The 27,175-nt window shown below is 47.5% G+C and overlaps 1 protein-coding gene across 3 annotated transcripts in view; it reads right to left on the reverse strand.

The window, feature by feature from the left end:
• The window catches only part of MICAL2 (microtubule associated monooxygenase, calponin and LIM domain containing 2), a 1,393,870-nt gene that overhangs the window by 17,958 nt on the left and 1,348,737 nt on the right, over positions 1–27,175 (reverse strand). The gene's annotated exons all lie outside the window — the stretch shown is intronic.

The raw sequence follows: 27,175 nt of genomic DNA on the forward strand, positions 1-27,175 counted from the left end.
AGTAAGTCAGTCTGGCTATTGCGAGAAGGAGCTTTTTAGAGACAGTTTAGGTGTCTGCATGGTGGCAAGAGTCTGACATACTTCAACTGGGATGGTAACTGATCCACAGTTGCTGAGACTCGTGTCGCTGTTTGGTCAAAGATGGAGTTCAAAGCATTGTGTGGTTGGGAACAGTGTTGAAGGAACCTTGCTTATTTTGGAATGAAATGTTGAGGTGTTACACTCCAAGCCAGGATACTGTTCAAGACAGCATGTATCATCTACAAAGCAGTCAAAGGTAGCACAGCAGCGTACCTGGTGTCCAAGTTCTACATATCTGATGGCACACACTCCTCATGCATCAAATCGACCAACCGGGCTTGAATCACAACTCGTCCGCAAAGAGAGGACCCACAAACAATCCTTCTCTTGTCATGCACCCACCCTGTGGAACTCTATCCCGGTGTCGGCTCGGAATGCCCCCACAATTCTCCAATTTCCCATGTAATCTCTCAAAACGTGGCTCTTTCACCAACACCAGACCAAGGACTGATTCCAATGGACGCACATACCGACACACAGACTGCACAGTATTGCGCTACTATTAAAAGATGCCATCCCAAATGCCAGATATCCACACTCTGTACAGTGCTCTGCTGCTCTCGAGCTAGGTCTGTGCTTTAAACAATAAAATCCAAATAAATGGCATTGCCTCAGAAAAGCTGCAGTATAGCCAGCTACATCCTCCTTCCTTTCAATGACTTACTTCCCACCAATTCATGAATTCAGTAGCAGAGAAATAGAATACGTGTAGCCCCAGTAAAGCTAGGGTCAGCACAGACCCTTGCTAGGGCAGCATAATCCTGCCCATGGCCATTCTTCACTGCTAGATTACCTTTTACATTGGGTGCCCTCGTGGGGGATCATCCACAGAGACAGAATAATAATGAACATGCAAAATCCCACAGAATCAAATGGCCCTCAGATGCTAGAAGGGACCCCTGCATGAAATGGTGGAACAAACCAGAAAGCATGTAATGCTGAGGGGAAAGCTGTGTGGTGTACCTTTCTGGCCTGCAGGATCCTTTATACTAAAGGGAATCCCCATGGAAATTCACTATCGCGCCAAAAGATCCACCACCGGGCCGATGGAAGAACTGGAGATGGTAGAGAAGCAGACCAGGTGCTGCAGGCCGCTGCATAGACTTCTGCCTGATCTCAAGTTGGCCGTCACAGTTTTTAAAGACTCAGGCCATGAACATACGACTTAATACCAAATTAGGAAAATAAACACCAGGGCCCACCCATATGTTCCAAGTAAGTGGCTGAGACAATCAACCAATGCGAGAATATGAATGATCGGCCAAACTCAGTTCATAGAAAGGCTGCATTGGGCCTGGAATCAGGAAGCTACTCCGACAGCAACCAAGCTGCACCCATTGCAGCAATGGCACAGAGTGAACCAGACCAGACTATGCAATTATAGTAGGGTTTGGAAGCTGGAGAAGGTAGCGATACTGGAAATAGCATCATATTTGAAGGAGGAGAGATTGAACTGTAGGTCAGAGAGAAGAGGGAGGAATGGCAGAAGATTTAAATGTCCTTTTAGTAATAGCTGAGGCAAGTGGTGGGGAGGGAACAGACGGTGGAAAGGAGATGGTGGAAACAATGGCGTAAGCAGATGGGCATGATGTGACAGTAGTATTAGTGGCTGAGGGAGAGGCTAGCTGAATAAGAGATCAACGAGTTACCCCCCTATTGTGGATTGGTAGGTTATGGATAGAGGTGACAGTGTGGTCCCTAAGAGAAAACTGAAGTTCCTAAATTCTGAGATGAGGTTTGAGAGGGAAGGTTAGAGTCATTTAAGAGAACGGAGTGATGTTTAGTGGGAAGAGAATCAAGGTGTTGCCAAGTTCATCAAAGAATGCTCCAGTTACACCAGGTGGGCGATAGATGGAGATGATGTGAACCGAGAGGCGCAGAGCAACAGTAGGGATGGTGAATTGAAGTAGGTAGGAGAGGACTTGGCATTGAGATTTGTAAGGCGATGAGGCAGGAAGAGAGTAGGTGTCCGATGCTTCCACCTCTGCCAGTTAGGCCAGAAGAGGGAATGAAGGATAATTTGGAGTCATGGAGGGCAGCCAGGGTAGCAGTGACCAGTGGAGAAGAAACCCAGGCTTCAGTGATAACAAGGAGAGCTGGCATAAAGGTAATCCATGATAAAGGATGTTTTGTTGCATACAGACTGAGAATTCTAGAGTGCAATATTCAGGTGATTCAGTAAGGAACAGTAGAGAGGTTGAGTTTTAGAGGGAGAGGCAATGTGCATAAGTGTTACGGGAGGTGTGGTTTGCTTGTTGGAAGTCTGAGGTGCAAGAAAGATTGAGTAGTGGCTGGAGAAAGTGCAGTTAGAGGTGACTGGAAGGAGCAGCAGGAGCAAATGCATTATAGCCGAGTACTGCAGTGTGGAGAGACAGCACACTAATTGGCAAGGTAGGGGTACTCACAGGTGGAGTAGAAAGAAAGGCAAAAGTGAGGTGAAGAGGCAAAGAGAATGGTCAATGGCTGGTCTTTGACCTTCACTGTTCTGCCCTTAACAGGGAGGCCCTGGACTTGACAACCCTAGGGAGGTCATACAAGACATCACACACCCTTGTCCCCTGATTGCCTAGTCAATCAGTGGTTGGTCTCTCTGATTTTGTCCCTGGTGTTGCTGGGATGGGGCGATTTCTTCTTGTTTGGTGTTCCCAGAGGAGTCTCTTGTGGCCTTTAGCTGAGGATTGAGCCGAATTAGACTGAATTGAAAGAACGGACACTCCAAGTAGAGTTGAATATTGAGCATCCCAAATAGATTGAAAATGCCCAATACAGTTTGTTAACCTATTTTAAAAAGATTTTAGATTTTTCCAAATTAGGAATGTCCCTATTAGTTGTAGATACATGCTTAGTTTCCATAGGTGTTCATCCCAATTCTCCCTTCTAACTATGAGAAATGCATAACATAAGAAGTCTATTCAGTGTTACATTCCTAAGAATGGAGGTGGAGCACAGATTCAGAGCAAGGTCAGTGACACTATTGGACCAGATGCCCTGATGCACCACTATTGACCCACCATGTGACCTTTTGCAGAAATCACTCCAATATAGAAACAAATATTTTAGTTGTAGGTAAGCACCTAGTTCACAAAGACATTTATCATGTATCCCAATCCTATGCTGACTGATAATAAAAGAGTTGAAATCAGTCTTGGTGTCAAATGTTCTATTGTTCCTAATCAAATGGGTCAGTAGTGAGATTGACAGAACTGGAGCAGTAGGTTTGACTCACATATCAGAGAGACCATCTGCATCTCTCTTCATGAGTTAGTCTATAGATCTGTCAGATTGTTATTCTAACTATGCTCAGGAGACAGATATCTGTCCCAGCTAGTGAGGAGAGTCCTCCATTAAACCTTTCCATTAATCAGGAAGAAAGTCATGTAGGAGCCTTGACATAGGGATCAACTGAATACACAAGAGGTAGTAGTAAAGGTCAACAACGTTATTAACTTTGCCACCAGGATGGGGTTGATATGATATATGTTATTTATAAGGCGCTTAATACCCAGACGTTTCTAAGCGCAACCTGGGGATTGAACCTGTGGTGCTCCGTGTCGTCTGTCTTCCAAGGAAAGCGCGTTGCCCCTGAGCTATCCTACAAAGGTTCTACAACACCTTTGGCTCCTGGAGCAATCAAGAGGAATCACGCTGGAAATCAAAGCATTATTTTGCTACAAGGTATACGAGTCCCAGAGCAGCAACTTTGTACAAGAGCTTCGTTACTTTTTGAGTTCCTTCTAAGATGGTCCTGAAATCCCCCCCCCCCCGTTTTTCTGCATCTTTCCCTTCTTTAAATTGTATAAAAGTAACTTGTTTTCATGACTGCCGGCTTCGCAAACCTTAAGAATTAGAGTAATTTACGGTTGTGGAACAAACTATTAAATGATCTAACTCACACTACACAAGATATCGATTTTAATTTTTCGACGGACTCTTCTTTGAGGTTACACAACAAAAATATTGAAAAATGACATCAGCATACAACAAACGGCCCTTCTGTTGACCCGTCATATTTCTGTATTCTCCTATTTATTTTTTTACATCAATTTTCATTTGAGCAGTAGCATTTATGTCGAGAGCAATAACTTGAGTACTTTTTCCAGAGTCCAATATTGAAAAACATCAGGCATGCAGATAACCTGTCCAGCCCATTTATTTTGGTACTAGATTAAGGCCATTTCAGTCTCTAACATCAGGAGGATGCCATCTAGGCTTGAATAAAAAAGGTGACCGATTTATGCACGTTTTTCTTGTATGTTGTGGAGTCGATGTCATTGTTACACATTAAAATGAAGGGGCTGTCTCCTCCTGCTACCATTAAGACATTGGCCCTCATTACGACCCTGGCGGAAAGTAACTGACCTGACCGCCATAGCGTAAATAGCGTTTCCGCCATTGCACGACGGAGTAAAGTGCGGCTAATTCTGACCCATCGGGCACGAGCACTACGCCATGGCGGAAGTGCAAAGTCCGCGATGGCGGAAATGTCCCCAAAACGCCCCTCACCGCCGTCGTACGGCGTCCTAGGTGCAATTCCACCACCCATCATAGCGGTCACCGTAATGAGCGGTAATCGCAAAATACGGTGACCGTAAATATACGGAAACGGAAGTAAAAACATGGTCCCGGAACGGGAAACAGCACGCCGTACACCTATAAAATCAGAATCCCAACACAACCATCAAAAATCCTACCCTGAGACACATCCCAACCCGTTAGCCACCCTAGTGAAAACAATAAAAATGGGAAAAGTTGCGAAAAAAGCGTGCGACCGCAAGCGGCAGGTCCACTTCTCCCATGAGGAACTCACCGTGCTCACAGAGACCCTCCAGGAGAATGCTGCCGTCGTCTTCTCGACGCAAATGACCAGGACGGCACTTGCGAACAAGAAGGCCATATGGGCCCTGGTGGCACAGCGGGTAAGTGCGGTGGGGACCGCACCCCGCAACCCACAGCAATGCAGAAAGCGATGGGACGACTTGCGGATACGCGTACGGAGCATACTATCAGCCAACCGTAACATTGCCACAGCTACCGGGGGAGGATCGGAATCACCCATCAAGTTGACCCCCTGGGAAGAAATCTGTGCCTCCACCATTGGAATGGAGAGTATAGAGGGAGTCGGAGGGATGGAGAAAGGAGTGCAGACATCCGAAGAATCAGGTAGGTGGGCCAAATAAAACAATGCTAAATCCACAATGTCCAATCATGTGAAGTACCATGTGTCCACATAGTGCAACAGAAACACATGTCCAGGAGAACGTCCACATACATTGGCCTGATAGCGCACATTAAAAATCACATTAAATACATAAATAATTAAAAATCCTAAAAACACCCTCTACACGTGCAGCATGCACACCCTAACTGCAGGCTGCAAAACAACTGCATCCTCAATCCACACAAAAATGAAACCACCTCCAAGGCCCTGACCCAAATCACCCTCAGGTACCACCCCAATGCATGTGATACATTGCCATTCCAATTTCCACAGACCCATAAATAACGCTCGCCCTCCTTTACTCCACCACAGGGTCCGATTCAAACGACGAGCTTCAGGACACCCCTACCAGCACACCTGCAAAGAGGGCCAAGACCAACGGCCAAAGACCCTCCACGTCAGCTGCACGGATCAAGACACGGCAGCAGCACAAATCAAGTGGCAGCACACAGGAGGGGACTTCAACAGGCACCCCAGCAGCCAGCATGCCCACAACAGCAGCACCACAGGTCCCCCCAATGGATGCCACAGAAGGCACCGCTTCTGGTGGCAGCAGCACCATAGGTGACACTGCATTAATGGCAGCATGCTCCGACACAGAAAACGGTGGTGTCGATGTAGGATCCATCCATGACCTGTCTCAATCCCCCTGTTTGTTTCATCCCGTACACCATGAGGATACCACGCAGGGGCACCCACAAGACGACGACTGGCCATCCCCCACAAGCCCTGTGGCAAGGCAACATGAGGTGATCAGCCCCTCTGTGACACCACCGCAAATGGGCATGGCCCAGCAGAGGCAACAGTCCCTCGACCAGGTGATCGTGCAACAGCAGCAACTGGCCACGCTCCTCAAGGAGCATGCTGATGAATGTGGGGGTACTAAGGCAGCCATAGAAACATCAACTGAGACACTTAGGTCAGAAATGGAGAGAAGCACAGAGACACTAAGGGCACAAATGGAGAGAAGCACAGAGACACTAAGGGCACAAATGGAGAGAAGCACAGAGACACTAAGGGCACAAATGGAGAGAAGCACCGAGAGCCTGAGGGTACAAATGGAGAGAAGCACCGAGAGCCTGAGGGGGGAACTGCATGCGACGTCCAAAGACGTATGTGCTGAACTTGCCGCTGTGCGCCGTGTGCTCACTGAGCTCTCACAAACCCTTAGGGACATGCATGGATGTGAGCAGGCAGAGACATCATCCGTTGCAAGTTCCGTCCAGGGCAGCCCCCAACGTAGATCTGGGAGGAACCTGCGCTCCACAGGCAGGGGTGCCCCTGATACCCGGAGAGGGGGCTTGCAATAGCGTCTGCCCACTGACAATGAGCATCTTTGGACACTGGTGTTCGGGGGGGAGGTAGGAGGGTGGAGGGGGTGTGTTGGGCTTTCTTGGGTGGCGGGTCGATGGGGTGTGTAACATAATTTCACATATGCTATAAACATTTCACAATCATCCAATGAGATGTGTGGACATTGATCTTTGTGTACGAGGCCTTTATAGGCGTACAGTCCATATTGTGCATGTTCCAGACACACACAGTGCCACAAGTCCCGTGTCCATGTATCAGCCACCAGGCGTGAGTGCTAGAAGCATGAATCAATGAGAATCTGACGAATTTCACGGCCCTCCTGTGCCTCGCGGACTCCTTGAGGTGCTGCCACATCCCCACCCTCATCATGACCATCTTCAGGTGCTTGCAGTTCTGCGTCAGGGGGCATGGGCACATTTCTACGTACGCACATGTTGTGTAGCATGACACATGCCATGACCATCTTTGCAACCTTCTCATGGCGGTACAGGAGTGCCCCGCCAGACCTGCTGAGGCAGCGGAAACGAGCCTTCAGTAGGCCGAATGCCTGTTCTATGACTACACGGGTACGTGAGTGGGCATGGTTGTAGTCCTCCTCATGCTGGTTCTGTGGGTTCCGGAGTGGTGTAAGGAGCCATCTCTTCAGTGGATACCCGGCATCACCTGTATGTGGACAATAAAGGATGTTTGTGGAATGACATAGCTACGTACGCATCCTCCCCCCCTTCCTGCCAGGTCATTGCCGCATCACATACCCCACATTATCATGCATGAAATGAGACTCACCGAGTAGCCAGGATCTGTTCCCTGCGTGTCGCTCCATGTAGCGTGGTATTGTAGAGTTCCTCAAGACCATAGAATCATGGGTTGATCCAGGAAATCGGGCACAACAATGTGTAATGATCCTGTTGGAGTCACACACCATTTGTACATTAAGAGAATGATATTGTTTTCGGTTGCGGTACTGGGCCTCCATGGCATGTGGCACAACCAATTCCACATGGGTGCAGTCGATGGCACCAATGCAACCCGGTATGCCGGCAAGTGCATGGAATCCCACTTTTGTGTTCGTAATTTCCTGCTCCGAGCGTGGTAGAGAGATGTAGTCGTCTGCGTGCTTCAGGAGGGCATCGAGCACTTGCGATAGTGTCCGTGACAACAGTGGCTGTGAAATGCCATGCAACTGTCCGACTGTGTGCTGGTAGGTGCCTGTGGCCAGGAAGTGTAGTACAGACACCACCTTCAGTAGGGGTGGGATGGCGCTTGGGCTATCTATCATGCTGGCAAGGTCAGCGTGTGTCATGTCCACAATGGCGGTTATGGTGTCCCGGTCCAAACGGTAGAGGGTGTGGATCTGCTCATCAGTGAGGTTGAACGGATGAGCTCGGAGGCGTGGGATTGCGGGCTGCCTGCGTGGTGGTAGTGGCTGTGCTGGTGGGCCTTGCTGGCCCTGCCTTGCCCTCCTCCTCCTCCTCCGTCTCCTCTGTGCGGCCGGTTGTTGTAGTAGTTGGTGTTCGTCTTCTTCTTGAAGTTGGAGTACTTGCAGTGCTATCAGGTCCCCCAGGGCCAACATCGCTAGTCCTGCCGGTAGCATTTTGGAGTGGGTGTGGTTGTGGGAGGGGGTTGGGTGTGCAATTTATGTGTTTTCAGGCAGTATAGCCTCCACCTGTGGTGATTCATTCCACCTGTGCAAGCTGCAATCCCCTTTGGGTGAGCACGTCCCGCACACAACGCTGCAATTCGACGCATGGCATCTTGCTATTACAATCATGTATTTAATCCCGATGGCAGTGGAATATTGGTTCATATGTTCATTCTGCTATGGTCCCATTGTTTCACATACTATCTTTACAGTCACGAACAAACTTGTGAAGGGTCAGTGGAATGTAGTACTCGATTAACGCTGGACCCTCATGCAGCACTGTACCGAGGTTCACCGACGGGCGGGGCGTCCCATTTGTGAGTGAAGCCAGTTGCCATTTTCACACACTGCCGCACTACATGGATGAATTTGTGATTTCAAGCGGTCACAGATGCCTTTTCGACGTGATGTTGCAAATGAGGAATTCGAAGGACAGCGCTTTCGGTTTTCAGCTAGCGGCGAGGAGACGCCCACAGGTCTGACTGCAGATATAAAGTTCTATTGTTTAATGTCCTTGGGACAGGGGCCATGGCGAGAATGCAATGATTGATATGAATAGTATGGGATGCGCAATAGCGTAGTGGACGATAAGGCAGGACGTTCCCAAATACATGTTACTTCACAACACTAGAATTCCGGCCTGGAGCACAGTGGATTTTGCAGACTGCATTACGCACAGACTCAATGGAAATTTCACATGTTATGTGAGTAAATAATCAGGCGTTTTCATACCGGGATGAGGGTATGATGTATGGATGCATGGACAGATGATTTAATTGAGAGTTTACCATGTACATGGCTTTTTGGAATCTATCCACTTCCCCTGCGCTATGTGATGCAGAGCTGCCATAGTGGGACCATCGTCTATCTGCCCTTGTTGAACCCTCCCTGTCTCGACGCGCCTTCAAACACTTGTGTCTATGCACGTTACTAATCCCATCTAATGGATTCTGTTTTAACAGACGCATGCACACAAAGACTCGTTTGTAATAGTGTATTCACCTCGATTTATATAGTTATGATTCGCAAGTGATTTTTGGGTGGGAATAATCCTTTTGAGTGGGCTAACATGCATATGGCTGTAGATTTAGTGTGATCATTGAAGTGAGTAATTCAAATTAGGTTCTGATGCCCATACCATTCTTTTTCATTTAATTTGGGTGACAGGTATCTCCTCCCCTTTTGCCGCTGCCATCTGTATGCCACTCCTGCAGATGGCTTTTACTCCCGACACCTGCTGCTTCGTGTTAATCAGTGGAGCACCATTACGATCTTATGGGACGATCGCCAATGGGCCACATGCCCTTACGCAGTACTAGTGGCTAGGAGCAACATATCGACCTTTCAGCTGGACTAGTGCCTACCTAATGGGACGGCCCTGCGGTTCTAGGCACTTCCATGTTGCCTTTTTGAACGTGTATGTAGCCCCTGTGTACCATGAAGGAACAGGGCGTCACACAAGCAGAAGCTGGTCATTTATTGCGGATGCAGCCCACAATAATGAAATGTATTTTGGAGTTCATGACCTAATAGCTGTATGGGCTTGGTGATTTTGTTGTGCATTAAATTTCTATTATGATATTAACCGTGTAGCGTTATTCTTTGCAAGTAATGTAGCATATTCCTATTTGTGGAGCGATGTATTGTGAGTAGATCTGCATTGGGTTCCGGCTTCTGGTTATAGTTGCGTGGTACTGTACTTGGCGCGTTTGCCTACGAAGCCCAGTGAGGTCAGGGATAGGGGCTGCCATTATGACTGTTTTAATGATGTCATGCTCAGGGGCGGGGGATTAGCTTTTGTGTAACAGATGCCGGTCAGCCAGGTGGATTGGTGGAATGATGTGATTATCAGAATATGGCTGGTCACAGGTGCCTGTGTTTGCGTGCGTTTCTTGGAGGGAGACTGAGGTCATGTCCATTGGAATAGCTTCTGTATTCGTGCCATCTGTGCCCTGCAGCTCCCATTGGCCCCTCTTGAGATGAGCCTGGCTGCTCAGTCACTCTGCCAACTTGTGTGGTACATGCTTGTGCTGATGGTTGGTTTGTTTACTGGCAAGGGTACAGGGCTGGTGCAGTCTCCCTCAGGATACTGCTTTGAATGTTGCCTTACACTGGTGTCAAGCGATGGGGGCCTGTTGTTGTTTTGTCTCATATTTCAGTTCATATTGCTGTACTTGACCCTTCACATGCCTGTGCTGCATCAGTACGGCAATGGTGACATGGCAAATATGGATGGCCACTCACAAGGCACTTGGAGCCCCTACATTCATTTGTTCGTTGGCATGCATGGGTGACTTGTACATTTCACTGGTTGCATTGTGTGACTTCATTGCACCTACGAGGAGTTGTGCAATGTGGCCAGGGAGTGGTGTACAGGCACTCAGTAGGGCCATTTACGGTTGGTTCGCGTTGCCGTACTTCTCACCATGGCGGAATGGTACTTTCCGCCATGCTTGATGGCGTTAGGTAAATGTCCGCTAGGGTCAGAATTCGCGTACCGTTGCGCCATGGTGGCAATTACGGTTTCGCATGGCGCGCGTGCGCGTACTTGGTGCAGTTAGCGTTCACTACGGTGTCGCTAATGGCATCGTACTTTACGGTGACGGGTCATAATCGCACCGAGCGCTATTCGATGGCGGTATTGCATTTCCGCCATCGTTTTTCGATTTCCGCCAGGGTCGTAATGAGGGCCATTTTCTTTTATGCTGTTGGTCCTTCCCAGACATTGTGTGAACAAAATGTACATGAAGATAAAACCAACAGTTAGTTAAAGGTATCCCTAATAAAAATGCCCGTTAAAAGAGTGTACGAAAATAAAAGACAGCCAAAGCGTGCAAAGCCAGTCCCGGGAGGATAGCTCAGCACCAACATGCTCGTATTGGAGGCAAGACGACACGAAGCAACACAGGTTCGATCCCCTGAGTCCACGCTTAGAAACCTCTGGGAATTTAAGCGCGTTATAAATACGCAACTAAACAAAGAAAAACAAACAATTATGCAACAAAAAAACAATTCCTGTAACAGCACCTCGATGCCCACAGGCTGTGTGAGCGCTTTAAAAATGCATAAATAAATAAGGAACCCAACAGATTATATAAAGAAAATATGCCTTCTTTCTTAAGGTGCCACTGTGGGAAAAGCAGCCGCCAGGACCTATATTAGCTGGAGGCGCAGTTGCTGCCAGTGCAGCAGCAACAATGGACAGGCCTGAAGTTACCTTCACTTTGGCTTACATGGTATCAGCATCTGCTTCGTCTTCACCCCCAATGAGTTTCACGCTGCAGGTATTAATGTGCAAAGCATATGGTCACCCTGGATGGGGTCTGAAGACCAAGACCTGGTGTTTGTGCAATCCCACATTTGGCGTATGGTGGCCACTCACCTGCTCCACTCCCTCCTACCGCTGGGTGAGCCCATCAAAGTGTTATGGGGGTCCTAACGTCGACAAACTATTCCAACTTGATCTTTCCATTCAAGTAACTGAATACATAATGTGCAGGAACGTGTGTTATTTATTTTACTAAAAATTTGGGAAAAACGCAATGTGTAAACGATCCTTGGCCAGATAGAGAGTCCATACCAAACCGGATGACGGAAAGACTCCCCTAATGTCCTTAAATGCCCCACTCCCACACCGATGATGGCAAGGTTCCATTTGCTAATCGGGATATCCCCACCCCTCTTCCGCTGATTAAGCCCACCCACAAATGCAGCCTTCATATATTCTGCTGGAAGCCACTTCTAATACCACTGATCAAGAGCCATGTCTCAATAACGTAAATTGACCTTCACATACAGTTGATCATGCATCTCCTCCTGTGGAATTGATTAAAGGATGTCCACCATGCCATAGGTGGAAAACGTCCCCTAAATAACGATGCCACTACCAAAAGTTGATAAACTCTAGTAATACAGCGGATGGAGGACTTCATCTTAGTGCAACTTATCAAAAGACCTACCCCAATAACTTCTCCATATACTGTCAATTGAGAGGCTCTCCTAAATTCTCCATTTATTGGGAATTTATAAAGGGCCTATATAGGAAATGGTGTTTCAAGGCGCAACAAGACAAAAAAAGGGGGAATGGGGGAGAGAGGGAAGAAAAATAACGGTCCTACTAGGCCATATGGCATTTGGATTGCGCAAGTGCAGTAAAAGAAGTGCAGGGGGGGGTTGACGGTCGGAGCGGAATGCGATAATGCTAGGGTGGGAAGGGAAGTGCAGGGCAGAGAGGAGAGCATGCATGTGCTGGGAGGGTGAGGGGGGGGAAGAGGGCCCATGGGCTAGGCAACTGCTAAGGGGAGGCCAGGTGGGCAAGTGCCACGGAATGAAGGGAGAGCATGGAATGAAGGTCCACATGCTAAGTGCGAAGACGAGGGTGGACTGACAAGGAGGGCCTGGTGTCCTGTAGGACTCAGAAGGAAACAGGGAGCCAGTAGAATGCGGAAGACAGGGGCATTAGCAGGGGGGTGGGGGGGAGATGGAAGGAAGAAGAGAAAAAGAGGGTCTTGAGGAGCTTCTGGAACTTAAGGAAACCCAGCTCAAGCCTGAGAGGGCTAGCGAGGCTCCTGTGGAAGAGAGAGGTCTAGCCCCCACTCTCAGCTTGGAAAAGAGTCTGATCTGCAGAGAGTTGGAGCTAGAAGACTGAAGGGCTCTAGGAGGGAGGTATTATGGGAGAGATTTGGATGTAGCGGGTCCCAGGCTGAGGAAAGCCTTGTGGATGATGCAGAGGATCTTGAACTTCATCCTCACAGAAACCGGGGGCCAGTGGATTGATTTTAGGGCTGAAATATGCGGTCCCTCAGCTTGAGGCCAAGGATGATCTTGCATTCCTATTCTGGGTTAGTTGAAGGGGCGTGAAGGCGGGATACAGGTAGATTGAAGGAGAGGTTTGTTGCAGTCTAGAGAGGACCAGAGCTCTGCAGACATTGAGATTTTGGGGGAAAGTGAGGAAAGCAAATGCCTCTGAAGAGGTGCAGCTGAAGGTGGGCCTCCTTGGCAAGGTCTGTGATGTGAGGAGAGAAGGATAGAGGAGTCGAAGATGACACCAAGGTTTTTTGCCTGACAAGAGGGTGAGCGGAGAGGACCCATGGAGGGCGACCAGAGGGTAGGAGTCAAGGAGGGAGCTGGGGCCCCAATGAGAAAGATCTCAGTCTTACTAGCACTAAGGCAGAGGTTCTTAGCAGTGCACCATGCCTGAATACCAGTCAAACAGTGAGGAACGAGAGAGGAAGAAGAGGAGGCAGTGGAGGGAAGCTTTAAAGACAGCTGTGCGTCGTCTGCATAACACTGGAAGTGAGGAGAGAAGGCAGAGATCAAGTGGGCAGAGGGGCAAGGTAGATGTTGAAAAGCCAGACCGAGAGGATAGAGTCCTGAGGGACGCCGCAGTTTGAGAGTGTGATGGAGGAGAGAAAGGGGCCCACTTGAACCTGGGAAGGTCAGTCAGAGAAGAAGGAGGTCAACCAGTCCACTGCCATGTCTGTAATGTCAAAGGTATCATGGAGCCGATTTATAAGGGTGGCATGATTGACCAGATCAAAGGCAGAGGAAAGATCAAGAAGGATGAGAATGGAAGGAAAGTTGGAATCGAAATTTGAAAGCACGTCATCACAGGTGTTCAGCAGTGCAGTCTCTGTCCCTCTGGCTGCTCTGAAGCCAGACTGGTGGTCGTGGAGACCACCAACAGATTCGGTGTAGTGGATCAGTTGGGAGATGACCAGTTTCTCCAAGATTTTGCCCAGGAAGGGTGTAATGGAGATAGGGTGGTAGTTAGTGGGTTGGGGGGTCTGCATGAGGCTTTTTGAGGAGAGGGTGCTTGAGGGGTAGTGGGAAGGAGCCAGTGGCAAAGGAGAGATTGCAGAAATCAGCCAAGGCTGGAGCAATGAAGGCAGTGGTGTTCTTGATAGTTCTGGAGGAGCAGGGGAGCACCTTTTTGGAGGAGACTTTCATAGAGTGGACTTTTCTAGAAACCTCATCGGGAGCTATGGGTGAGAAAGAGGACAGTAGGAGGGGAGAGGGGGACTGAGGGAGCTCAGAGCGGGTGAGGGAGGGGTGTAGAGGAGAGTGAGGACAGGATGCCCTGAGTTTTGGTTAGGAGGTTGGAGGCCAGTGCAATGCAGAGAGTCAGGGAGGACAGAGGAGAAGTGGGGACAGCAGTAGGATTGGCAGATTCCTTGCAGATTTTAAACAGTTCACCCGTTGAACCCGTAGGCCCTTTTAAGTAGAATAGCACTTTATTGGATGGATGGGTATGCAGAATTTACTCTTAAACCAATAAAAATACCAGCTCAGGAAGTTGGCAAAACTGACTGTTTTAATATAAATTGTCTAAAACAGGGAGTACAACGGACATCAACGGATGTCTCACAGCAGAATTGCTCTGAACATTTCATAAAAAATACATTTTATTGTAAAAACTCATCATTGACGCCATACTACATGACAAACTAAGAAAACCTAAGTAGGATTATGGTAGGACAACGGTGGAACATCTAGGTATATTTTCTATGGGGGATAGGATCGTGATTGGGTCTCTACTGTCAGGTGGACAGCTATGCCCACCCCTAGTGCAAGTCATCTTCATTGTCATGAAATACACGACGTTTCATTAGGTCTCAAACTATCGGGCTCTTTGCTACGTGGGCCTCTACAATTGGTTGGCACGCTTGTACTCTTCTCGAATATTCCACTTGCTAGCAGCACGCAAGCTGGTAATCCAGGTGCTGGTGGGTTGGACTTGACCATGCCTCCCCTCCCAATTAGCCATTCATCCATCATCCCTCAAGCCGTCTGCCATTCGAATTGTCTTTGAACTTGGCTTTGCAAAGTATCACTGCTCCTGTGAATAGAAGGAAGTGTGAGCATGCTCTAATCTTCAAGTCTCTGCCTAACTCGCCCAAAGTCTGTTTCCATTGAGACCATGTGACATGAGACCGGGTTTGAGCTCCTTCTTCGCATTTAATACTATTAAAATGAATAAAACCTGGCACTCATAGTCATTCCGTCGCATTTTAACATGAGCTTGTCTTGCCTCTCACGTTCATTGTATCTTTCCATGATAACCAGTTTCTTGGCTGCCCCAACCCTTCAAACTGGGCCAGACAAGCCTTCTCAATACTTCCTCCATCGTCAGCTGTTTTTATTCTACTGTGCCACACTTTCAGCCCTTCTGTTCATGATGTCCTAGTTTGCTAAAACACAATGTGCAATATCCAGATTCTATATAATGGCGGCATGGCCTGCAATCTATTCACTACGTATAGCCAGCCTTCATGATTACTTAATCTACCTGCATTACAGCATCTGTACAATTATAAAACAGTCTGCATTTTCTTCAGTGCTTTTTGCACGTGTAATCTTCATTCTGCATGTAAAGGGTCACTCGATCTTTTACTTCCTCATCAAGTATCTCTTCTTGGCGCGTCATCTTTACTTCATGTCAAGTCACCAATCTTCTCTTTCATTCATCTTCACACATCTTCGGGGATCACTCTCAAGCGACTGTCAGCTCTTTGTGGATACATGAAGAAAGGTTTTCTAATAGGATATCTTGTCTCAAAGGCTTTTCGTTTTATAGGCATCATTATAGGTGTTGTGCTTGTCACTATTTTTGCTTCTCAACATATAGGCTAAATAGGGGCGGGACTTCTGGTCTAGGCATTTGGCTCCTCCTGTACACCATGTTAGTGGCCCCAGAGATGCCGGCTTGGATATAGGTTATCTTCTTTGACTGGATGGGGAGTCTGTATTGCTTCCACTCATCAACTGTGCACTTGCGTTTCAGAGGGACCAGGTCAAAGTCATACCAGCTGTTGCGCTTGGAGGCAGACTTCATGCAGATTCTCGTGACAGGGGCAAGGATGTCCAGGGTGTTGGAGATGGAAAAGTGAAGGTTAGCAAGGGCTGTGTCAGTGTGAGAGTCGGTGGCTGGAGTGGGAGGGGGAATGAAAGTGGCGGCAAAAGCAGCAATTGACACTCGCTTCATCAGTCGTATGACGGAGAAGGATATTGGCAGTACAGGCAGAGGCTTAGCTGTGGTACCCAAGAGATCCAGGTGAGAGGACAGGAGAGCATGATGAGACCAGGAGAGAAGTGTAGTCAGAGGGTTAGAGATGGGGATGTCTGCTGAGATGAGAGCATACAAGGTGTGTCCGGCTGAGTGCGTCGGACTGGAAAGAAGAATGGTGAGGGAAAGAGTCACAGAGGCTGTGGAAGAGTCCAGTGGCCGCATCAGTAGAGTCAAGGTAAATATTGAAGTCTCAGAGGAAGAGAAGCTTGGAAGTGGAGGCCAGAAGAGAAGAGAAGAGGTGAGGTCAGACCACTCCGACTTGAAGAGGAAGAACAGACCAGGGGTGCTGTAGATTGTGGCGAGAGTCAGCGGGAGGATTGGAGAGACACCAAGCCTGCAGATGAGGCATTTGAAGGAAGAGTAGGTCTGAGTGGGTATCATAGTAGCAGGGACCCCATTCAGGGAAGATCAGGGCCACTCGGCCTCTAGACCGGTTAGACCTGGGCTAAGAGAGGATCTTGTAGCCCTCATGAATGAGTGTGTCAAACCCAGTGACAGAGTTGGCATTGAACCACGTTTCAGTGAGAGCGAGAACATCAAGATCAAAGTCTTCAATGAGGAGAGAAATGTCAGAGGATTGTTTAATAGCAGAGCGAGAGTTGAGGGTAGCTAGGTGAAGCTGGTTGCCACCTTTGAAGGTCTTCCGAGGAGTGGTATAGGAACGTGATAAGTCCGTCAGTGGTGGTGAAGCGGCCAGGGGGTGGGAGAAGGGAGGAAGTTGATGAGCGACAGAAGATGCCTATCAAGTAGGAGGAGGTTGGGCTGAGAGCTCTGGGCTATGACAGTTCCATTATGGTACACATTAATGATGCACCTAGAGGTTGGGATGTATGCCAAGAGTACTTCCCATCTAATTCCAACATTAACGAGCGAAGAAGAGAAAGGGAAGGGGACTGAGAGCCTGTGGGGAGTCCATAGGTCCAGAGAGGGAGCGACGAAGAGGATGTCAGTGACGGTCTGCCTGGAAGAAGCGTTGACGTAGGTGTCAGCGATGGGCAGGCCTGGATTGGCGACCAGGAGAACTTTTTCCTTCCAGACTTCGAAAGAGGAGAAAAATAGGTGATAGAGTAGCAGTTAGCGCAAATAGGGGAGATGGAGAGAGAAGAGAGATGGAAAGGGGGGGAGAGAGAGAGAAACTGCACAATGCACGACAACCTCACCAGGCGAACTAGCAGCAAGACACGCGCAGAGGAGTCAGGTGCACAAGATATCCCACAGGTCACCAAAAATGCAGTGTTGCACAGCTCCAGCCACGAGAGGGAGAAAGTGTGAAGTCTGGTTATTCAGTGGGAGTCGGATCCCGGACAGCAGACACACCAGTGTGCGGGCAGTGGAATGCGGCAGAGTGAAAGTAGTTTGTTGCACTCATCACAAACGAAGGAGAGAAGGCCCACTGCCTCACTGACAACACCAGGCGCCACTATGCTTGTAAGCTATGACGTTGGTAACAATTCACAGGAGGTACAAAGAAGGCTGCCCCAGCACCCCGCAGGGAGCCCTTGCACTGCAGGAGGCGGTTCCATCCTGAGTCCACAGAAAGGGAGTGGTGCCCTTTTGCTCGGGACCCAGTGAGCTCTCTCAATGCTCCTCTGAGTCTCTCCCCAATACCTGCACATGCGGTGTGTGTACTGCTGGTGTTCCCTAGGGCAGCTGCAAGTATAGGTTTGTGCCAGATCGGCAGCTGCAACGGCAGTGCAGCGAGATGGGCGAATCCAGCCCCCGCCTGTGCAGCCATTCAGGGTCCGAAGACTGCTCCATCCATTTGTCCCGGTCTGAAATGAGACCCGTGGGATGGACGATTGAGGGTCCCAGGAGGGACCAGACACTCACTTCATCAATCGAATGCGCATCCGGATAGCTCCAGGGGCCACAGGAGTGTCTGTCGCCACGCAGAGGGGTCCATGTATTAGTCCCTCGCCTCACCTCGAATTTCACTCTCTGGACTCTGCGTGCAGGAAAGTCTCACATTCCCCTCAGCTCAGCCACCTCTCCCCTATGGGTCCTGTCTGTTGGGCAGCCTCAGCAGCGCCGGCGGCTGGTGTAAGAGTGAAGATGGCACCCGTCTCTCCAGAGCCTCCTGCAAAGGAGCAGAATCTCCGAGCTCCTGGCCCCGTTTTTTGTCACATCTCGATCGGGGTGCGGCGGATCGTCTCGCACAACCACAGCACTGAGTAGAGGATTTAAGGTCTTCGACGGAGCTTGCTCAGCTCACATCTTCCGCTCCCCACCTCCACTTCCTTTATCCTGCAATATGCAGCAGAGTGACCTCCTTTGCCCCCCCCCCCACGAGAGCTACATTGCTCCTAGTTTTACAATCCAGCCACCCTCCACAAAACACTAGCGGCAGTGTTTGATATGGACACTTGTCAATCTAGTTGCTGCATGCCTCCCCCAAAATCTCCAAAGTGTTTAAAGTAACTGCTGACACCAGTACACGTGGATTAGGCTTTTGCACATACAGGCTCAAAATGCCATGTCGGGTAGTGCAGTGTGGCCTGGTTTTGTCGTCTAGTTTGACTCAAAATCTACAACCTGCAGAGCATTATTTCTTCCTGACCCAATCTAGTTTAATATGCGGTGCGGTCCACAATTCTTCCCTGAAATGGGCCTATGCATGCCATTCCAACAGTTTGTTATGAAAGGCCATAAATATGCCTACATTTGTTAGGGTGCCTAGGTCTATTTTTGCCACCAGGTTTACACGTGTACAAACTACAGAACTGCACTTATTTTGGTAAAAAAAGGCATTGGATCCACCTGGGTGGATCACGTTGCATATTGTGGTGCTACTGCGTGTCGCACTGCACACCATTCCAGTACCGCCACAAACTGCATGAGTGGGTCACTGCTGCATGCTGTGGTGGGGGATCTGAAAACTATGGTCCAGTTGACTGCTGCTACTTGATGTCTCTTTCTGGGTTCCCAGGAGAAGCGCATGTGTTGCGAGAGCTCGAGGAAGGCAAAAAGCCTACTCATTAGGCTAGTTTTGGCTATAGGGTGTAGCTTCAGCACCACCTACAAGCCAGAACTATTGCATTAGAGTACAGCTAGGGAGAAATGGCATAAGAATATGGATGCAAAGCTTTAAAGTTTTGTTTGGTTATTTACCCATCAATTGACTGACCATCGCCATGTTAATCCCTATGGCCGTTCCCACCCATGTCCTGCTCTTTGCCCAAAACTCATTCTCCTAGGATCACTTTGAAATAGGTTTATCAAGACTTACGATCAAACTTTGAGCTTGAGGTTACTGCCAGAATGTTTTATTTTTTCATTTATTTTTAAAGCAGTCTTCTGAGGGTTAATGACTTAATTGGAGCTGCAGAGGTGCTGCTGCCTCCACCCGGCTCTCTACCCCTACCCACCCACACCACCCCCATTACTTAAGTTGGTTGGGTTTTGTTTGGGCCATTTTTTGACAAGTCCTTCCTGAGGCAGCTTTGTTCTTCATGTTTTTGTCCCCAACCAGTTTCAATCTATACTCGCCCACCATCTCTACCCCAACCTGCCCACCCTACTCCCACCCGCTCTACCCCCAGCCACCCACCATACACCCACTCTCTCTACCAACCCACACCCTACCAACCCCCAAACACACACCCGACCACAATCTCTCTACCCCCACTGACCCTACTCCTCTCTCTAGCCCATCCACTCTACCCTACCCCCAATCACCCAACATCCCCACTGACCCACCCACCCCACTCACTCTACCACAACCCACCCTACCCCTGCTTTCTAGCCCCCAGCCCTCTCACTCCCACCCCTACTGACCCTAACCCTGCTCTCTCTACCCCAGCCACCGTACCTCTGCGGTCTCTAACCCCAACCACCCACCCTAACCCTGCTCTCTCTACCCCAACCACCCACCATAACCCTACTTTCTCTACCCCATTCACCATACCCTCACTCTCTCTAACCCTCACCCAATCCACTCACCTTCCCACTCTACTCTTACCCACCACGCACCCTATCCCAACTTTCTACCCCACCCACCGAACACCACTCTCTCTAACCCCACTCACCCTAACCCCACTCGCTTTACCCCACCCACCAAACCCCCCACTCTACCCTCTCTCTCTCTAACCACCTCAACCCACCAACCACTCTCTTCCCCCACCCACCCTACTCCCCACTCTCTGCTCCCGGCCATCCACTCTACCCCCACTCTCTCTGCCACATTTACTCCCACTCACCCCACTCTATACACCGCTCCTCCTTCCTCTCTCACTCTCGCCTTATTTTTTACCCTCTCAACCTTCCTCCCTCATATTTCCTCTTGATCGTCATACACGGCACCTTCCCTCAATCGTTTCCGCCGTGGCTCTATTCTCCTTCCTTCTCACTCTCTTGCAGACCCACGCCTTTATTGCATCATCCTTTCAAACTGTGCACTCGCCACCTTGCACCCCGGTGCCTATAAATGCAAAATGCGGCAGTAAATCCCAAATTATTAGCTTTGCCAATGCTTGTATTTACAGTCAGATCCTCTACACGTCCGGTGCTCTGGTTATGAACTGCATGCAAGCAAGGGTTCATAAACCTAAACATGGTACATCATTCTGCACCAGGGAAGGTATTCGGGATGTACACTGCAGGATACTAGGTAATGCGACACGTTCGGTATGGCTACACCTTTCATCGTACGTCAGAGCGTAGCGAATCGCAGCTACATTTCTTTTAGCGGTATCGGCGATGGGTGGGCGTGGGGGATAATTAAAATAGTAGTGCACAGCTGCTGCTGATCTGGACAGAGTCCGCACCCTTAGATCTTTGCTGATTGACATTCATGGGAGATCCAGAAAAAGAAAGCGCACGCTTAATTTCTAGGGTTCCCCCGCACCTGTGCGATAACTGAAATCATCGTGGACTGGTGTAAAATATTTATGTAAAAGTCACAATCGTATTGATTTCTTCATTGTGTGGCCACCTGTGATTTGTACCAATGGGTAGACAAGGTTACTCCATAAAACAAAGATATGTCGTTATTGAACTAGAATACACGTAAAACACGTGCTTTTAAAATTTCACAGAGAAAGCATTGAAAAAGCGTGTGTGTGTCAGAAACCATTCGGCAAGAAAGGGTTAAAGTACGCAAACCGCTTTATTTATTTCTCTCCGTGGACATTCAAAGTGAATCGTCTGATTCTTGTTGGAGTTTTATGAAAAAGGTGAGGCAATACGTCGATACCAAAACTAAACACACCCAGAAGAACAAGTACATGTCATGTACAATTGCGCTGCGAAAAGCATAAATGGTCGTTGAGGGGCATCTTTTTTTTTTCCTTTCCCGGGAAGCCGTGTTTACAGATTGCTTTCTCCGTGCGCGCGCTCCTCCCTCCTCTCGCGGGAAGTTAAGATAACAATTTGCACCACAGATGTCTAAGTAGGCAGAAAAAAACTCGGGTCATACCAATGTCACTGTTGATTAAAGTAATTTGTCATTCCAAAAGCAGGCTAATTATTTTCCAAATAACCTCATATTACAAATTTAAAAGAACGCTGAAGTAAAGCGCGGCCACGTGACGGGGACTCTGATCGGATAATTGAGGAGAAAGCGGGAGTCGTTGTCACCACAGTTACAGGCTCATCAAGGCCCCATTCGTCTCATGACTGCATTCTGTTTTGTGCCCACGTATGTTCTGTCTTAATTCAGGACTTTGGTAAATGAATAACCCCCGATAACAAAGCGGCCTTTCATTCCGGCTTCTCGTAATTATTAGACTGGAATTGCTTAAATGTCACCGAGGACCAGTGTTTTGCAGGCCTGCCTCTAAATGTGGCTATTCACAACCTTTGTGGCTCAATATTATGGCTTCAATGTGATAATTTTCTAATTATCTGACTGAGGCCTAGGAGCAGATTTAATTCCATCTGCGGGGGCGTGAGGAATCGAAACGTCGTAAGTACTAGAAATTCATTAAACAATGCTCTCTCTGCCGGCTTTCAAGGCTTGAATGAAATATTTTCAAGGAAAATGAAAGTCCGTTTCTGAGAATTTTATGTAAAATTCACATTGGCGTGGTTTGGGTAAATCAAGGGATTCTGCTCGCCCTCCTTTTTGCATTGATTTGCACCATCAATCTGTGAATATTGTCACGCGGCGTGTCCGTCTGATAATCTGCATATATGTTAGAGCACTCACCATGGGCAGAAAGCAATAAGACTAACGAGGGGGATTGAATTAGTAATAATGAAAAATAAATGACGGAAATCAATCTTTTAGACGATTAGGCCTCTACGGAAAATTTGTTTGTGAAAGGAATCGAAACAAGAGATGGGTACCGCTAACTACCTCTGCACCAGACATTGCGTTCATCCCAATTATCCAAGCGTAAGCCAATCCATCAGGTGAGCATTGTGCGACAAACTTGCGCACATGTACACCTAGAAAATGCCCAGAAGCATAGTGTAAAATTCAAAAGGAGTTGAAATAATCCCTAGATATAGTACTTTGCAAATTCTATCACCCAGATATCTAAATGTGGAATTTTCTAATATAATATTGCATAGGTGCATACAAGCCACAGACTTTCAATGTATTTTATGCACATATAGCAAAACTCAAATATCCACACATTTTCATATAATATGAACGATCTAAAAGCCCCGTGGGTGCATGAGTTAGGCAGCCCAGTCCTTGCCCTGAAACTGATATTTAGACTGGGTGGGTGTTTGCAATAGCAAAGTTGTGACCTGCCACTCGAGCACCGATGCAGTTTATAGATAGACTGCATTTACTTATCAATTCTGTCTTGCCGATATCGATAATAAAGGGGAATAGGATTTCTGCTGCAAACAAAGTCTAATCTATTCAGCTCTTTAATAAAGCAGAACCCCTGGAAGTCTGGGGCATGATTGGCAGGTGATGTACTTCCTAGTGGGCGGGAGCTCCCATATGATGCATTACTTTCGAAGAATGGTTGAGATTTTTATAGAGCCGAAGTTTCCGTATTCTTCTTGCTCGGCAAGGACCTTTCAAAATCCTAAGGCACAGGCAAGGGGTCCATTGTCACATTGGGAAGGCTATTTTTGAGCATTTAGACACCCGAAAGTTACTCTTGTATTTTGGTGCGCACACCTTAAAACACACAATCTTTGGTGCATACGGATATCCATCACGCAGGAAATCTAAGACAGCTTCGTGAAAAAGATTAGAGAAAAAAAGGAAAAGGCAACATATGCACCAGAGAGAAAGGTGAAGTCTGTTTGATACACTGTCTGAGAGCATACGAGTGTTTGGTTGGATGGTTCGTACAAGCCCTCCAGGAGGGCACTTTACACGGGTAGAATTGGCGTGTTTCTGCTAACCCAAGTGGCAAAGGTCTGTAGGGATATATATATATATATATATATATATATATATATATATATATATATATATATATATATATAAAAATCCACACTATAACAAAAAAAGGAAAAGCAACTACAGTGAAGAGAAGAGAATCTACTTTGTAAAATCAATCCATTTGATAAAACCAAAAAATATATTATATATATATTATACATATACATATATATATATATATATATACATCTAAATAGGCATCTTGCTGGGTACAGTTCTAATTATTATTATTAGGGTATTTATTGAGCAATGACCAAGCTTCAGGAAGCAACAAGGCACTTCACAAATCATAAGGGGGAAAGGCATGGCAAGGGAAGCAGAGATAATGGAGTGGGGAGCTAAGGGCGAGGGTGGGCAATTTGGCAGCAAGGGTCTTCAGGAAACCAGGGGAGGACACTGGGGGAGCAGATCACCCAGTCTCAGGTTGGGCAGGGCTTTTGGGTGCGAACCTTGGTGTTGGAGAGGAACCATTCCTTGAAGAGAACGGTCATGAGCGCTTTCCTGAAATGTAGAAGCAAAGGGGCGAGTCTGCTGTTGACGGGGAGGAGGTTCCAGAGTTTTGGTGCCACAATGCCTGTGTATAAGGGCTTTCTGTAGAGGACAAAGAACTTTTAACCATATAGGTTAATTAGAAACCAGTATAATAGCCTCAGAGAACTAGATTAACCTGCAGGTGGCATTGTGGATGTTTTAAAGGTATAATATACCGACAAGCAAAAAAAAAAAATTGCAAATAGTATATTATAATCTGAAAAGGATCAGACACAAGCTATTGTTTTTCCCTCTCCTCCATATATAGGAAGGGAGAATCCTTCATGAGAAAAGGTAGAGTGGATGCTACTCGCATTAAACTCCCTGCGACTATGGATTTCCACGGTCATGTTAGAGACCTCCTAGATGCTGATGTGACAGGAACGACAATTATCTCCATAACATGTTTGGTTGCTGAAATTGGAACGGGCCTGCAACTATACTCCAAAATGCCAATCTGTAGGTGCTTATCCATTCCGTGTTTTTTATTGGCATTCTGGGAGTTGTAGTTCTGCGTTTCCCTGTTGCCCATGATAAAACTCAGACTATAAGTCCCCAAATTCAAAGACAAATCCCGGACTGCATAGGCTGGTACAAATTGGAATGGATCATGTTGGCAGATATTTTGGAGTTAGACCCATCCTTTTTGAGGATCTTTATCCCGATTCAGACACAGAACCAGCCACACAAGAGTACTGGCCGGGGGTTATTAATTCAGGTTAACATATATTCAGGAGATAGATCAACTTAATCCAATATCTGAAGGATTTTTGTAAGAGCGACAATAGTTAGTTCCAGGCACACACCACAAATATTACCTAGAAATGACATTTTAACACTGAACAGTTATTGGTAGAGCCGGTTGCACTCCTTCATGCTTTATTCTTCTAGTGCCAATACCATGCCTACTTTGAATTGTCTTAAGCCACTAAAGAGAGCAACACCTAGATATTATGACATCTAAGTCTATGAAAATCTGGGGATCACCGATACCAGTGTTTTCAGATAGACTGCACGCAGCAATTTCTAATCAGAAAAAGCCTCTTGAGCCTTAGACTACGGAATCACGTAGTGCCGCTCCTGTGCTTCTGCCTAAAGAGCAGAGGTGAATGCCCTCCTCTTTAAGCAACATATTGCACACTGTCTTGTCTTTCCATCAATCACTGTACCTTGTTTGCCAGTGAAAGGGGTTTCTTCGTTTAAAGGGATATTGCAATGTCCCAAAAAGAAGTTTGATTTTTGCTTCCTTGGTCTCATCAAGCACTAAATAAAAAGGTCAATTTGAAGTGTTTTCAAGGCCCACTACAAACATGCTTGTCTTTTATTGTTATTGTTATTTTGCATTTATATAGCGCCTTATATACCATTGGTATCTTCTGAAGGCGCTGTTAGGTTGAACGCCCTTGGGAACCGAAGTTCAGGTCAGTAGAGAGTCAGAAAGGTGCGTGTGTGCACCGGGTATGTGTGCAGCTCGTGCTGTATCCGTGAAATAGCTGCTTTCTAGCGGTAGGTGTGATGGTTGAGAGATCAGGCGTATATGTTCGTTCTGGCAGGATTTATCCAGACCGGAAGTGGCTGTGTTAGGCCTGAGGAGAACGCCTGGCTGGGGGGTGTGTAACCAGCAGTGATTACTTAGAATGATGTGGAGTGAGCGGCGGATGTTGGTATGAGAACAGTTATACCGAATGGTGTCATAGTATCTCTGTGTTCTAGTTGAGTGGTGATGTAAGGAGAGAGTAAGCGTGGTGGCGAGATATGATGCACACCTGTCTGCCCCACGCATGCGCTCCTGTCTGCCCCACGCTCTATGCATTCATCCATTCTACGCATCGTCAGTGTTGGATGCAATCTGTGATTGTTCGTTCTACGTACTCGTCCGCTCTATGCAACACGTCCGTTCACTCTGGGGACTTGTTCGCTCAGGCATTCATTTGCTTTATGCCGTCACATGTACTAAGCATTCACCTGTTTTACGCACTCACCCCCTCTAAGCACTCATCCCCTCTAAAGGCTTACCCCCTCTAAGCGCTCATCCCCTCTACGCGCTCACCCCCTCTACGTGCTCAGGCATTCATTTGCTTTATGCCATCACATGTACTAAGCATTCCCCTGCTTTACGCACTCACCCCCTCTACGCACACACCCCCTCTACGCACTCATCTGCTCCCGCTAATTCTCTCTGCACACTTATCCACTCATCCGCTCTATCCACTCATCCGCTCTGTACATTCACTAGGTCTGTACATTCATCTGCTTCAGCGATCTACACACTCTCCGTACTTCCATATTCATCCGTTATCCATACTGATGTGCTCTACATACTCATCTGCTCCACATATTCATCTGTTTTACACACTGATCTCATTTATGTTCATCCATTCTGGACATTTATCTGTTTACGCACTCCTGCGTTTTACTCGCCTCTCTGTATTTACCTACTCATCCGCGCTACACGCTTGTCCGTTCTACACACCCAGCCGCTCTACACACTCATCCACTCAACATGTTCATCCATTCCATACACTCATCCAATCTACATATTCATTCGATTTCCACATTTATTCAAACTATATAGTTATCTGTTCATCCACTCTATTCATTTTGTTCACTCCGCATGCATTCTGTCCATTTCAGGAGTTTAAATCTCTTTACTGTTTCCATATGATTTACTCTTTACTCTTTACTCTTATTAACCAATTCACTGCTTTGATCTACTTTATTCGTTTAATTCTGTTTGTCCTTCTACTTTATATTAGGGGTTGTTAGCTGTCAGTTTCTCGCATCAGGTGGTTTGATGGATTGGTGTCATTGAGTTGCTGTTGGTCTGTTTGGGTTAGTTTGGTACGGGTTGGTTTTAGGGGAAAAGCCAGGTTTTCAGCAGTTTGCGGAAAGACATTAAATCCTCAGTTAGGCGGATGTGGGGTGGGAGTGAGTTCCATAGCATGGGGGCCAAGGCTGAGAATGATGATC

This window comes from Ambystoma mexicanum, chromosome 11, assembly GCF_040938575.1.
Source record: "Ambystoma mexicanum isolate Mex_15411 chromosome 11, UKY_AmexF1_1, whole genome shotgun sequence".
NCBI classification, from domain to species: Eukaryota; Metazoa; Chordata; class Amphibia; order Caudata; family Ambystomatidae; genus Ambystoma; species Ambystoma mexicanum.